The following is a 12,733-nucleotide window of genomic DNA, read 5'->3' as shown; positions in this document are numbered from 1 at the left end:
GAGAGATCAAAGGCTTACCACTGACACTGGAGGCCACCAGAGGAATAGCTATTAATCAACTTCCTGCTACGAATGAACACACGAAAATCGCAGCAACGGTCACCCTGGAAGAACAAAGCATTAGACAAATAAAGTTAGCAGACCAAGGAAGAAGCTACAAACAATCCGGAGGTAGCACCAAAGAGTAAGCAGTGCATGAATTATTACTAAACTCCAGTAACACTGCAAGCCTAGAAATAATACAGGAGGATAGATTTTTAATCAAATAGTTATTTCTTGCATAATTAGATAGAGCTAATTACTTGTAGCTCAAATGGATGTATCTAACACTAATAGTGCTAGATACATCCATTTGAGCGACAAGTAATTCCAGGCGGAGGAAGTAGTTCTCATGGAAGCTGCTGGCATAACCATTTATTTATTCGTATTTCACAGAAATGGGCACATGTAATGTAAGAAGCGACGCCTTTTCGAGTTAGGAATCGTATCATGGAAAATTAACTCAATACTCTAATTCCATGTTCATCATACTTGATAGGAGGGGTACATATAGTTGGGATGGGTCAATTAATCGAAGTACAACAGCCGATGAAATTGCAAGAAGCCACATGGCAATGTCTAGTGAGTTGATGGTTACAGTGCATAATGTGTACACTTCAATAGTAATAACATATTCAGGAAAGGAAAAAGGATCTAGTCTAATTGATATAAACAGTGATTGATTGCAAGCAGTTTCACCATTACGAGATGCACATCAGCAGATGCATTCTAGCTAGGAGATCTCTGAAAGTTTCAGTTTTGACACGCCTAATGTTGTATCACAGAAGCACAACACGGAGCACTAGAAACTGGCATAGAGAGCGTGAAGGGGAGAGAGCAGAGGAGAACCAAACAACCTATGCCAGAACCGAAGCCAGGACACCGGAGGCATGAAGTGTGTGCCATCCAAACGCGCATTTGAGGTACACTTGAACTGAAACCACTCAATTCATTGCAAGGGATAATCATGCTCTGAAACTAGTTTGTTCGGATATAACTATAACACTTAGTTCATATCAGAACCGACCCACAAAGGGAAGTTTTAATAGATGTAGGATTGGTGTATCATCACTCGGAAATAAACACAATCTATCTTATTTCACCAAAAAAATATGAAGACCCCAATAGGCCATAATACAAGGTCATGAAAGAAATAAAAAAGAATGTCTAAGTGGGCTCAGATACAAAAGAGAAGTTCATATCACGACTGCTCACGAAGGGAAGTCTCATAATGAGCTGGGTAATAGTATGATCGTGGCAAAACTAACAAGACAACATGCTACCATTAAACATTCACATACACAAAAAAAGGAAGCAAATTCAATGTTCTTTCAAGTATGGCAGAAGCAGCAGATAGTCTGCCTAGATAGAACTATAACATTTAACTGTGATCAGACAAACACAAAGGGAAGTATGCATAGAGTTGGGATTATAGTGTATCATCATTGCAACTCACAAAAAAAACAGATTTATATTTAATTTACCAAGGAAGTAGCCATTCTACTATATGCTCCCTACACCGTGTGCATCGGTTACACACATACACTACAAGTCCCCAGCGCACAAAGTAGCTAAGTTAGCTATAAAGTAAATAGATGTGTACGCGCATCACTATACTAGTGACTAAATCATGTGAAAGTCGTCCTTGACATATGTAGAGAAGAGGCATCTTCTACAAAGTAAAAATAGTTGCAAACACTTTGACATATCTATCAAGAGCAAATTAGAGCTTCGGTGCTCACATATACTGTCTATACGAGAGAGGTTCCAAACAAATGGGAGGTAATTTCGCACTGAAAGCCTAGGAATCGAGAAGCGCAAATGTGGCATTACAGAATATAACACGCTACAAGTCGCCATGGCTCGATGGCCAGCACAAAATTCACCACGGCCCGCAGAGGGAGGGAGGAAGGGAGGGAGGGACCGGAGGCTTACCACCTACACTCAAGCCCACCAGAGGAATAGCTATTATCAACTGCCTCCTCCGAATGAGCACATGAAAATCGCAACAAAGGTCACCCTGCAAGAACAACAGAGCATTAGACAAATAAAGTCAGCAGACAAAGGAAGAAGCTACTAGCAATCTGAAGGTAGCACCAAACAGTATGTAGGGCATGAATTATTACTAAAATCCAGTAATACTGCAAGACTAGAAATAATACAACAGGATAGGTTTTTAATCAAATACTAGTTTCTTGCATAATTAGATAGAGCTAAATAAATACTCCCTCCGTCCGGAATTACTTGTCGCTCAAATGGATGTTTCTATCCATTTGAGCGACAAGTAATACCAGACGGAAGGAGTAGTTCTCATGGAAGCTGTTGGCATAACCATTTGTTTACTTATATTTTACAGAAATGGGCACATGTAATGTACAAAACGTATAAAGGGCAATTTGGGAATTTCACAATTCATACCCATTTCCGTATATACGGTGGATCATTCACGAGGACTTGTACGCCATCCGTCTGGAGAGTAGGGCTGGACCAAAAGCTCGTAGCTCGCGAGCTTAACGAGCGCTCGATAGTTCGGCTCGTTAAACTCGTAGCTCGCTTCTTAATGAACAGAGTCAATCATTGATTTTAGCTCGTTAAGCTTAACGAGCTTAACAAGCGAGCTAACGAGTTTCACGAGTAGCTCGTGAAGCTCGTTAGTAACAACACAACACATATTTTCATATTACATGACAAACTTTTTGTAGCACCTCAACTAGGGCTGCAAACGAGTCGAGCTCGAGCGAGTTGGAGTTGGCTCAGCTCAACTCATATGAAAATTCGAGCGAGTTCAAACTAACTGAAGCTCATGACCGAGCTACTCGTGCTCAGCTTGTAACGATCTCGAGTCGATCTCGAGCTAGTTTCGAGCTAAATGAGATGGTAACAATTATAAATCTATGGATGAAAAAAAAATTAAGGTGAATATGCTGGGAACTTTGCCAAAAATATAGAATATTTAACACATAGTCGACCACGTGCCCTAATTAGACCTAAATCTTCTCTGCACTTAATTAAGTTTCCATGTTCATTGGTAAATAAAATGGAGAAAAATTATGGACAACATATATGCCAATAAAATATCTTATTTTCATTTAATATATGGCATGATCATTTAACATAATGATATTCTGTCGAGCTATCAATCTAAAATCGAGCGAGCCAACATTGGCTTAAGATCGACTCATTTCTAGGTCGAGCTACATGAAGTGGTCAAACTCAGCTCGTTTCTTTTCGAGTAGATCTCAAGTCGAGTCGAAAAACGAGTCGATCTCGAGCGGCTCACGAGCCTCGAGCTTTTCTTGCAGCCCTAACCTCAACCCATCTATTTAATCTAATCGACATATATAAGACAACAAACTACTTTATTTCTTTTTGTAGTCACCATATTTCATCTTGAAAACTGTCACGACCGGTTTTCCGGGTAATAAATTTCCAGAAAAGACCGTCGTGCTCATCAGCCCCAGGATTACTGTTAGCTGATGAGGCTCCAACTTGATACAGAAATTCCAAGCAGAAAACAAAATATGTAGTACAAGGCCATTCTGGCCTGTGAGTACAACAAATGGTTTCTAGTGGTTGATGGCGGAAGCGGTTTGTGGATCATCAGTGTCTATGGGACTCCAATTCCCACAGGAACAGCTGACCAGGTTAACTCCTATCTTCGCGAGGCTGCTATCTCCATTGTGTGGGTTCCGGGGCTGGCATCGCGTCGCTCCTTTCCGTGCAAGAAAATCTGGCCAAGACAATAGCCAGGGACAAGCCAGTGAGTACTTTGAAGGTACTCGCAAACATTATGAACACAGGTATAATATAACAATGATGTGCTGAAAATATTTTATGATCATGACGTCAGTCACAAAAGATAAATGAAACTCTGATGCGTGCAAGCAAGTTATTTATAAAAAAAATGCAATAACATAGTAGTATTAAGATTTATGAAATTAAATAACAAGCAATGCCACAGTCGGGCGTCTTAGCGACACCACATAAAGGGCTTTAAAAGAAATGCCACAGTCGGGCGTCTGAGCGACACCAAAAAAAGGGCTTTAAAAGAAATGCCACAGTCGGGCGTCTGAGCGACACCACATAAAGGGATTTAAAAGAAATGCCACAGTCGGGCGTCTGAGCGACACCACATAAAGGGCTCTAAAAGAAATGCCACAGTCGGGCGTCTGAGCGACACCACATAAAGGGCTTTAAAATAAACAATCATAGTGAATATCCCGGAGGTAGAACCATCCCAGAGATACTCGATAATAACAATAATATCACGGGTTAGTCAACAATAATAATAATCATAGTTATCACAAGTCACAAGTAGTAATTCCATTTCTGGTTAATAGTTTCACCTCCGAAGACCGACACTAAGACCGACACTTGACCCATCCCAGACTGTAATCCTTAACCATGGACACGGCTATTCGAATAGGTTTAATCTCTGCAGAGGGTGTACTCTTTACCCACTAGTAACGGATTTCTTTAGTCCATCGGGGCTAATTCCGTCTACGGTCTTTTTGTTGAAAACACACCTAACTTGCACACACCAGCTTATCTCACACGTGTCTGGAATCACCCACGACACCTGTTAAGCAAACTCTAAGTGGGGATGCTACAACCTCGCGTAGCATGGGATCAAATTTATATCGCGCGCTCTAAGGGGTGGCCTCCCCTCTCGGTCCCAACCGGAAACACCCATGCCCCCGGACCAGGTGGCCTGCCTACCAGCTACAACCGGTATCTTCCACCATGGCCTCTCTGTACGGTGTGTGCTAGAAAGAGGTTGACAACTTACTGAACCGTACTCTACTTGCTGTAGAGACGAGTGGTAGTACGAAACAAGTATGGGGGTTACTGGCACAAGACTCGATCTACGGTCGACTCAGGAGGTTTAAGTATTCCCTGCATGATTAGCATGACGAATATATTTCAACCAACAGAGTCACCGCTCATATCACCTTGCCATGCCATACCAGACATAACCGTCCCGACGGAGACCGGCGACAAACTCATGCCTACCCAAGGCAGAGGTTTTCCCGGGTTCCTGCCGGTATGCATGCAAGGCACATGAGGGTGATTATCATCACAAGTGTGTCCATTTCCAACAGCATGGAAATCAATAACATGCACCCATGCATATGATCATATCACATGAAATAACAAGTTTCTCCAAAGTGAGGTGATGTTATGAACGTGTCATCGAACACACAAAAATATTATGCCGGGGTTCAGAATGCTTGCCTTCAATGTGTGGAAAGGCAGGGTGCACTCCAAAACTTCAAACATTTCTCCTCTCTTCAAAAATCCTATTTTAGCAATATAAAAGAATTAACACACAAGATAAAAACAGCACCAAAAGTTGTTCTGAAATTTTTTCAAATAAATCTTAAAATAAACTAGGTGAAATTTGAGAGAGGTAGGAAAAAGAATCATTTCATTTGAAGTTGTAATTAAAAAGTTATAGACAGTCAAAGCTGTGTTCAAAATCTGTTATTTAAAATAAAACAGAAAAGAAAACGTTTCAGAGGGGAATACGCTTTCGGAGCGGGGGAAACGTACTGGGGGATTACGCCTTCACTTATTCCCACGTGGACAGGCACGGGGTCGCTGACAGTGGGTCCAGAGGGCCCACTGGTCAGGTTTGACCAGTCTATCCCTCCCTCCTCTTCCTCTGCCCGAACGGAGGCGAGGCAACGGCGATCGTCGCCGGCGAACGGTGGCTCCCCGCGGGTTCCAGAGGGTCTGGATGGATCCGCGAGACTGCGGCGGTCCTTCCGGTGGTCGCTGGGTAGACGGGGGTGGAAAGAGTCATCGGCGGTGAGCTTCGCGGCGGAGGGGAGCTGCCGGCGGCGAAGTGGTTTGGTGGCGGCGAAGGCTCCCGATCAAAATCAAGTAGGGGGTTGAGTTCCTGGTAGGAAGAAGGGGTTCTTGGTGAAGAGAACGGAGAGGGGGAAGCCCTGGTGGCGCCGGAGTGAACGAGACAGTGGCGGCGGCAGGAGTTGCCGGAGATGAAGAAGGCGGCGTTTCCCTGGCGATTGCGGGCTATGGGGGTTCCATGGGGGTAGCCTGAGGTTGCGTGCGTGCTCAGAGGGGCTCGGGGTCCCTTTTTATAGCGTGGCAAGGCGGTTCCGCGGCGGCCGTGGATAAGCTCTCCGGCGAACCGCCTCTCTGTAGCTAGGGCGACGTGGCGGCGACAAGGGCTAGCAGACACGCTTGCGGATGAGCTCGCACTGCTCCAGGGGCCAGGTGGCGAGCGGGCGAGGCTTGGGCGGCGCTGAATGGAGCAGAGGCTGTCGGCCGACACCGGCATGCCGCCAAAAGTGCTCTGGCGGTGGCGCTGTAGGGCGCCAGGGCGGGCTGTCGTGTTGTGGCGAGGCGGGGAGTGTGTGGCGAGGTGCTGCCGTGTGGGCCAAGACAGGGGCGCGACGCGGTGGGTCATGTGCGCGGCTGCAATTTGCGCGCTCTGGGCGCGCCCAGCGCACGCCCACCAGATGCTCAGCGAAATGCCATGGCACTCCAGAGCGCTTGGTTGGGGCTGGGAGTTAGCAGGTCTAGGTTTGGGCTTGCAAGGGGATTAGTGGACAAGCTGGTTTGGTCAGGAGATCAGGTTCACAGTGCAAACCAAAAATTCATGCCAAAACAGATCATGCCCATAAGGTGTTTGACAAAATGCCAAGGGCACTTAGGCAAGTCTTGGAGTGGTCAAAAACTCCAGATCAGTGTCTCCTTAGATGCAAGAGAGAGTGGTGAGGTTAGTTTGTGCAAAGCACAAACTTGTTAGTGCAAGTTTTGCAAAACTACAATTCTGGACAGGAAATAAATGACATTATTTCATGAACCAAAATTAATCCAATGGGTGCATGCTCCTGGATTTAGGGGTTTGGTAGAGTTGTCTACAAGTAGGAGAAAACACAAGATCTTTGGAGCAAAATTAAATAGGGTTGCAGTAGAAATCACAAGGCTGGACCAGAATGAAAAAGAGGATGATTCACTAACTTTTTTCAAAAGAACATAAATAGGTTTTTGCACAAAGTGGAATAATATGCTCCTACTGACCTCCCCTAATTTTGGTAGAAGTTTTAAATAAATATTTAAATAGGTTGTAGTGCAAAATTGCTCTCTGGACCAGAGAAGAAAATTGGGTGTAGAGCTCAAAATATCCAATGAATGAAATATATTATTGCACAAAAGTGATTTAGAGACATCACATGATATCTCCAAACCTTGGTGAAATTTTTAGTTAAATATATCAAATGGTTGTAGTTCAAAAAGAGCTCCAAATTTTAAAACAAGTCATTTAATGAATAAGGCTCAGGGTGAAATAATTTTATAAATAAATCTCCTGATTGAGAGATGTTTTTTTTAAATGAGAGGGAAAATAAGTCCAATATATTTTGGAAGGATCCACTTGGGAAAAATTTCTTAATATTAAAAGAAAAGTTTTGAAATCAACAGAGATATACTTGCAGGCAAAAAATTTAAACTCTTGGCAAAATTTTAATAACTAAAACCTGGTTAAATTTTTGGGGTGTTACAGTACTACCCCCCTTAAGAAAAATCTCGTCCTCGAGATTTGCTAAGAGCCGTTGTGAAAAACAAAAGTTCCATATGCGTTCGAGCGGTTGTGAGACTGCTGCCTGGTGCTGTGTGAAGTTAATAAATCCACGCCGAGAGAAAGTGTAGATGTAGCAACTCAGGGAAAAGAAATCTCACTCAGAATTTTTGCGAGGAAAAATAGTTAATTTAAAGGAGTATAAACCACAACAAAAACTACATACATTAGTAGAAGCCAAATATTTGACTCGTCGTACAAACTCAGGATATCACGCATAGGTCACACACATAAATAAATGTTGCAAATAATGAACACTGCAGCGACGTCTAAAATGGAAACGGTAACTGGACGGGGTCCTGATAAAATGTCTCTGGTAAAGGGATACACTCCTCTTCTATCGGAGGAAGTGGATTGACCAGTCGATGTATGCGTCTCTCCGGGTCGGGCCTCAGTGGTCTGCCGATGGCAATCTGAGGATTCAGATCAGTGAGATCCTGGAGATAATCCATCACTCATTGATTCAAATGCTCTTGAGCGATGATGTACTGGATAAGGTTGGCCAGAACTGGGTCTCTCTCAATGCGTCCACCGGGAAAAGATGTTACTTCTCCGGGTGCTGCACGGCTCGGAAAGTAATAATATCCTCGTTCGCGGGCATAGGGTACATCGGATCGAAGGCGAGCAATCGCTTCTTTCGCAGCAGCTTCTATGGCCAAGTGTGGGGTTGGCATAGATTTCCCCACGAAGGAAACTTCCGTTGGATCTTGGTTGGGGTCTACAAGAGGAATGTGTACTGGTGCCCAATATTCCGAGGTGGATGGGGTGATCCTTGATTTGAACAGCTCGTACTGAGGTGGCTGGGTAGAACCCATGGTACTGCGGGTAAAATCCCACAATATTTTGACAAAGCTACCTGGGGTTGCATCTGGGGTTCTCAGATGAATGCTGGGGCTCAGCATGACAGGAAAAGGTTGTGAGTGTGGTGCACAAAGTGAGGGTTGCTGGGTAAGGTCACAAGGTGGCCTTTATATAGCAATGGAGCTGGATCGTTTTACCGTGGTGAAAGGTAATAAATTTGCCAGCTAAGCTCCAAAGGCCAGGTCAGTGTCAGAGATACACATATCTCATAAAGAGACGTGTTACTGTGGTTGTCGTCGGGTTGGTTTTGGTAGTTGTGCCCGGAAAAATATGCAACTATGCGCTGACCAAAAAATGCAAGGCCACTATTAAAACAGAGGCACAACGACAGGCTGCGTTAATATACACGGTCGCACGATTACAAAATGAGGATACACTGAGACTCGGTACTACTCGCACGGCTTAGTCTACCTCATTTATGTCTAAACGGGCGTGCCTGGTGGATGTCGAGGCTTCTCCACGTGTCTCACTGCCGGGATTAGTCGGAGATGGCGGAGGAACTGCAGGGTCGGGGTAGTGATGATGACCATCGCGGGGATTGTTGGCCACAACCCCATTGGAGTGTGCTCCCAAAAGGCGACGAAGCACTTCTGGGGGCATCAAAGCATCTCGGCTGATGGCTGGAGCTGATCTCGGGGTCTCGATCGGTTGTCCGAACAACACGACTGGGTTGTCGGCGTGGGGCTCGTCTTCTCTTCTAGCTGGGGTTCGACGAACTAGCTCTCCACGAGCTGCGATCAGATCAATGGTGATCTGGTCGAACAGTGCCTCTAGTGCACTTACATAGCGCACTAGGTGCAACAATGCGGGGTCCGTCTCGTGATCTCCGTTGGCAACTTGGGGTGGTCTACCATACCCTTCACGTCTGGGGTAGTAGTGGAACGAGCGACAGTTAACTCTGGGCGACAAGTGCCTGAGATGAACTATACTTCTCGAGCGGCTAGCTGGATGGCTTGTGGCTCGAAGGAAGTTGTTCTTCCGGTGAACCTGTAGGGGCGCTCGGGTGACAGTCCCCTACCGTAGATGTGCACAGTGGCCCAAAATTGACGGTCTTCACCGCTCATGGGTCCTTGGTACACAACAAATTCTGGTGGCTCTTCTAACGCATAGGCACGACGGGTGAGGTTTGCGAGTATGGTCACAAAACCTCCAAGGTTGGTTGCTGTGGTCTCGTTGTGCACTATGGGGCCAGGCATTGTGGCTAGGTTGGGGAAGAGACTGTGCTGTGCTGGGTTGAGGCTAGCATGCCCTTTTTATAGAAGAGGGAGCGGAGTCTTCCTTCGCACGCTTGCGAATGAGACATTTTTGCCATCGGTCACTGGTGTGCGGTCGACAGGCTAGGCTGATAGGTTGGGCACCGACTGCCAAAAGTCTCGGGATTACTGTGTGGCTATCTTGCACGAGAAGCTTGGCTGGGGTTTGGCTAAGGTCTAGTGGGTTGGTTTGCCTTTGTTTTTCGACCTGGCTAAGATAGGATTAGCCAATGGTCAGCCTGGCTCTGATACCAAGTCTGTCACGACCGGTTTTCCGGGTAATAAATTTTCAGAAAAGACCGTCGTGCTCATCAGCCCCAGGATTACTGTTAGCTGATGAGGCTCCAACTTGATACAGAAATTCCAAGCAGAAAACAAAATATGTAGTACAAGGCCATTCTGGCCTGTGAGTACAACAAATGGTTTCTAGTGGTTGATGGCGGAAGTGGTTTGTGGATCATCAGTGTCTATGGGACTCCAATTCCCACAGGAACAACTGACCAGGTTAACTCCTATCTTCACGAGGCTGCTATCTCCATTGTGTGGGTTCCGGGGCTGGCATCGCGTCGCTCCTTTCCGTGCAAGAAAATCTGGCCAAGACAATAGCCAGGGACAAGCCAGTGAGTACTTTGAAGGTACTCGCAAACATTATGAACACAGGTATAATATAACAATGATGTGCTGAAAATATTTTATGCTCATGACGTCAGTCACAAAAGATAAATGAAACTCTGATGCGTGCAAGCAAGTTATTTATAAAAAAATGCAATAACATAGTAGTATTAAGATTTATGAAATTAAATAACAAGCAATGCCACAGTCGGGCGTCTTAGCGACACCACATAAAGGGCTTTAAAAGAAATGCCACAGTCGGGCGTCTGAGCGACACCACAAAAAGGGATTTAAACGAAATGCCACAGTCGGGCGTCTGAGCGACACCACATAAAGGGCTTTAAAAGAAATGCCACAGTCGGGCGTCTGAGCGACACCACATAAAGGGCTTTAAAATAAACAATCATAGTGAATATCCCGGAGGTAGAACCATCCCAGAGATACTCGATAATAACAATAATATCACGGGTTAGTCAACAATAATAATAATCATAGTTATCACAAGTCACAAGTAGTAATTCCATTTCTGGTTAATAGTTTCACCTCCGAAGACCGACACTAAGACCGACACTTGACCCATCCCAGACTGTAATCCTTAACCATGGACACTGCTATTCGAATAGGTTTAATCTCTGCAGAGGGTGTACTCTTTACCCACGAGTAACGGATTTCTTTAGTCCATCGGGGCTAATTCCGTCTTTGGTCTTTTTGTTGAAAACACACCTAACTTGCACACACCAGCTTATCTCACACGTGTCTGGAATCACCCACGACACCTGTTAAGCAAACTCTAAGTGGGGAGGCTACAACCTCGCGTAGCATGGGATCAAATTTATATTGCGCGCTCTAAGGGGTGGCCTCCCCTCTCGGTCCCAACCGGAAACACCCATGCCCCCGGACCAGGTGGCCTGCCTACCAGCTACAACCGGTATCTTCCACCATGGCCTCTCTGTACGGTGTGTGCTAGAAAGAGGTTGACAACTTACTGAACCGTACTCTACTTGCTGTAGAGACGAGTGGTAGTACGAAACAAGTATGGGGGTTACTGGCACAAGACTCGATCTACGGTCGACTCAGGAGGTTTAAGTATTCCCTGCATGATTAGCATGACGAATATATTTCAACCAACAGAGTCACCGCTCATATCACCTTGCCATGCCATACCAGACATAACCGTTCCGACGGAGACCGGCGACAAACTCATGCCTACCCAAGGCAGAGGTTTTCCCGGGTTCCTGCCGGTATGCATGCAAGGCACATGAGGGTGATTATCATCACAAGTGTGTCCATTTCCAACAGCATGGAAATCAATAACATGCACCCATGCATATGATCATATCACATGAAATAACAAGTTTCTCCAAAGTGAGGTGATGTTATGAACGTGTCATCGAACACACAAAAATATTATGCCGGGGTTCAGAATGCTTGCCTTCAATGTGTGGAAAGGCAGGGTGCACTCCAAAACTTCAAACATTTCTCCTCTCTTCAAAAATCCTATTTTAGCAATATAAAAGAATTAACACACAAGATAAAAACAGCACCAAAAGTTGTTCTGAAATTTTTTCAAATAAATCTTAAAATAAACTAGGTGAAATTTGAGAGAGGTAGGAAAAAGAATCATTTCATTTGGAGTTGTAATTAAAAAGTTATAGACAGTCAAAGCTGTGTTCAAAATCTGTTATTTAAAATAAAACAGAAAAGAAAACGTTTCGGAGGGGAATACGCTTTAGGAGCGGGGGAAACGTACTGGGGGATTACGCCTTCACTTAATCCCACGTGGACAGGCACGGGGTCGCTGACAGTGGGTCCAGAGGGCCCACTGGTCAGGTTTGACCAGTCTATCCCTCCCTCCTCTTCCTCTGCCCGAACGGAGGCGAGGCAACGGCGATCGTCGCCGGTGAACGGTGGCTCCCCGCGGGTTCCAGAGGGTCTGGATGGATCCGCGAGACTGCGGCGGTCCTTCCGGTGGTCGCTGGGTAGACGGGGGTGGAAAGAGTCATCGGCGGTGAGCTTCGCGACGGAGGGGAGCTGCCGGCGGCGAAGTGGTTTGGTGGCGGCGATGGCTCCCGATCAAACTCAAGTAGGGGGTTGAGTTCCTGGTAGGAAGGAGGGGTTCTTGGTGAAGAGAACGGAGAGGGGGAAGCCCTGGTGGCGCTGGAGTGAATGAGACAGTGGCGGCGGCAGGAGTTGCCGGAGATGAAGAAGGCGGCGTTTCCCTGGCGATTGCGGGCTATGGGGGTTCCATGGGGGTAGCCTGATGTTGCGTGCGTGCTCAGAGGGGCTCGGGGTCCCTTTTTATAGCGTGGCAAGGCGGTTCCGCGGCGGCCGTGGATAAGCTCTCCGGCGAACCGCCTCTCTG

The sequence above is a fragment of the Triticum dicoccoides genome, chromosome 7B, assembly GCF_002162155.2.
Source record: "Triticum dicoccoides isolate Atlit2015 ecotype Zavitan chromosome 7B, WEW_v2.0, whole genome shotgun sequence".
In the NCBI taxonomy this organism is placed as follows: domain Eukaryota; kingdom Viridiplantae; phylum Streptophyta; class Magnoliopsida; order Poales; family Poaceae; genus Triticum; species Triticum dicoccoides.
Note: the sequence above shows the minus strand (reverse complement) of the source record.